The sequence below is a fragment of the Grammomys surdaster genome, unplaced genomic scaffold (assembly GCF_004785775.1).
Source record: "Grammomys surdaster isolate TR1022 unplaced genomic scaffold, NIH_TR_1.0 126632, whole genome shotgun sequence".
NCBI lineage: Eukaryota > Metazoa > Chordata > Mammalia > Rodentia > Muridae > Grammomys > Grammomys surdaster.
In genome coordinates, this window is record NW_021621421.1 from 5,456 (window position 1) to 8,947 (window position 3,492).

The 3,492-nt window shown below is 40.9% G+C and overlaps 1 pseudogene; it reads left to right on the top strand.

Moving 5' to 3' along the window:
• The first annotated feature begins 1,247 nt into the window (after positions 1-1,247).
• Positions 1,248-1,574, top strand: LOC114615322 (annotated as a pseudogene).
• The last annotated feature ends 1,918 nt before the right edge of the window (positions 1,575-3,492 follow it).

The following is a 3,492-nucleotide window of genomic DNA, read 5'->3' on the forward strand; positions in this document are numbered from 1 at the left end:
ATAAATGGAAACATTTTTTAACAATGTAACATAATGGCTTCTGTCTTCATTATGGAATTAGGCAGGTTCCTCAGTCTCAAGGAAGTAATATAGAAAATCAAGCTCTTCATGGGACAAGTGTCCTGACACAATGAGAGGTCAATTGCAGCCTATATTTACATACAGCTCCGATGGACATGTCTCCGGATAACCAAAACTAAGGAGTCACAGGAGTAAACTGAAGACAGTTAGTTACCCACAAGAAACCTCAACAGCTGTCCCTGAAATAGCAGGTTCAAACCCTAAGGCACTACTAGAGCACAGCCCCAGTCATGCTACTTAGGAACTGTGAATAAATTATAAGACCCTGCTTGCTGAATCCTCTGGAGCAAGCCTAGGTGCCCTGAGCAGCCTGATAGCCAAATAGGACTTCCATTCTCCTTCCACCTCTCCTCCCATTTCCATCAGACCTGTATATCCTGAACCATACAAGAAAGCTTCCCTTCACCCACCAGTCTTCTCTACATGCTGAGTCCTCTGGGCACACCAAGCTGCTTTGAGCAGGCTGATAGCCCAGGAGGACGTCTATTCTCTCACTACCTCTCTGCCCACCTTCAACTAATATGTTACTCCTGAACCATACAGATCTGCAGATCCTGAATAACACAGCTCAAAGATACCCAACAAAGGCCTGCCACACCAGGACCACAAGATTAACTCTCCTCCAAATACATACTACAACAAGAATATACAGGGACCAAAGCCATTCAGATGGCTAAAAATCCTCAAAAGAACACAATCAACAAAACCCATGGCAATATGACACCTTCAGAACACAGCTATCCTACAACAGCAAGCTCTATATATCCTAACACAACTGAAGCACAAGAAAAACAACCTGAAATCCAATCTTTTAAAGATGATAGAGGCCTTTAAAGTAGAAATCAATACATTCCTACAGGAAACACAGTCAAACAGGTAGAGGCCTTCAAAGAGGAAACAAAGTCCTTAAGGATATACAGAGGAATACAATTAAACAGGTAAGGAAAATAAATAATTTAAACTGTGCAAGATCTGAAAGTGGAAGTAGAAGCAATAAAGAAATCACAAGCCAAAGGAATCCTGGAGAAAGAAAAGCTAGAGAAGAGAATAGGAACAACAGATGCTAACATCACTAGAGAATATCAGAGAGAAGTCTGCCCTACGGTGTCTATTCCCAATACTTCTGTGGTTTGCCTGTGCCCAGGAAGCTGCCCCTGCTTGGGGTCATGGGCAGCAAGACTGCTTTTGCCACCAGGGTCAAGCAGGTAGTGAAGCCACATGCTCCATTAACAAGGTTCCCTAACAGAAGAGACAAACCTAAACTCAGTGTCTCAGAAGCTCTGGGTTCTGCTGCATTACTCTCCCACTCCTCTGTAATTTCACAGCATTCTAAAGGAAATATATCCCCAGATTTACTGATGCATCAGGGGCCACGAGACACTGCAGAAATAATAAAAACATTACCTCAGAAATACAGAAGGAAACCTATGTCTCAAGAGGAAATGGAATCTTTCCAGTGTGATCTTCATGGCTGCTGCTTGTCAACAGACTAAAAGATTAGCTTTCCAATAAACAATTTCCACAATGTCAAATGAAAAGTCATATATTAAACAACATTAATAAACATTCTGAGCCAGGCAGTGGTGGCACACACCTTTAATCCCAGCACTTGGGAGGCAGAGGCAGGCAGATATCTGAGTTCAAGGCCAGCCTGGTCTACAGAGTGAGTTCCAGGACAGCCAGGGCTATACAGAGAAACCCTGTCTCAAAAAGAAAAACAAACAAACAAACACAACAAACAAAACAACATTCTGTAAACAGAATGAAGTGTAGAAACTCCAGGTGGTCACTTGAATCTCCTACATTATGTATATTGGTCAGCTTTCTCACAAGCTGACATGTACAGTTATTAAAGTCTACAATTTTTAAATGCAAAAGGAAAAGAATATCAGAGACAGAAGAATGAATCTCAGGTGTAGAAGGTATAAAAGAAGAAACTCATACATCAGTCAAAGAAAATGTTAAATTAAAATATTCCTGACACAAAATTTCCAGAGAATCTGAGAAACCATGAAGAGATCTAACTTAAGAAGAATAGGAATAGAAGAAGGTAGAGTCCCAGCTGCGAGGCCCAGGAAATATTCTCAACAAATCATAGATCAAAATTTTCCCAACCTAAAGAATATGATGCCTATAAACATACAGGAAGTTGATAAAACACCAATTTGACTGGACCAGAAAAGAAAATCCTCCTGGCACATAATCATCAAAACGCAAAATCTACAGAATAAAGAAAGAATATTAAAAGCAGCAAGGGCAAAAGGCCAGGCAACATACAAAGGCAGACCTATCAGAATTACACTCAACTTCTTAACAAAGACTCTAAAAGCTAGAAGGACATAGACAGATACCTTGCAACTTCTAAAAATCACAGATGCCAATCTATGTAGTAGAAAATATTAAAAGTCCATGTGTAGGGTTTCTACCCAACCTTTGGTGGTTGATTTCCGGGATAAAAACATACACAGCCTTATGCAGAACAATAACTGTGCAGCTGCCTATCATCCATGTTGCTAGAATCTACTTTCATAATGATAACACTGAAACATTATTTACTATGTTTCATTGTGGCTCCTCTTAGCTTCAGTTGGGCAGCACTCAGGTCCACACTTCTCTCTCTCTTTCTCTCTCTCTCTCTCCCACTCTCCTCTCCTGGATGTTCTTCCTTTATCACATGATGGCTACTTCCTGTTCCTTTCCTACTCCTGGTCCTCTCTTCCCAATCCCATGGAACCTACCCCACCTATGGGTCTTCTGTCCAACTATTTGAAGTTGCTATCTTTATTTACCTATCACAATTAACTGACAGCAGGGTCACTCAGTGTCTTACACACAGACTCTCTTGAATTTGGATTAACCAGTTTTGGGGGCTTGAAATTAACATTTGTATACAAACATTAGGCCAACTCACTACAATCTAGACTATTATACCCAGCAAAACTCTAAATCACAATAGATGGTGAAAACAAGGTATTTCAATAAAAAATACAAATTCAATCAATATCTGTCTAAAAATCCAGCCCTACAGAAGGAAAACTCCAACCCACACAGGATAACTACATCCAAGAAAACACAGAAAATAAGTACAAGTGAAAGTAAGGGAAGCACATATACACACACACTGTCTTAGTCAGGTTTCTATTCCTGCAAAAACATCATGACCAAGAAGCAAGTTAGGGAGGAAAGGGTTTATTCAGCTTACACTTCCACATTGCTCTTCATCACCAAAGGAAGTCAGTACTGGAACTCAAGCAGTTCAAGATGCAGGAGCTGATCCAGTGGCCATGGAGGGACGTTGCTTACTGGCTTCCTTCCTCTGCCTTGCTCAGCTTGCATTTTATAGAACCCAAGACTACCAATTGATGGATGGCACCACTCACAATGGGCCCTCCCCCCTTGATCGCTCATTGA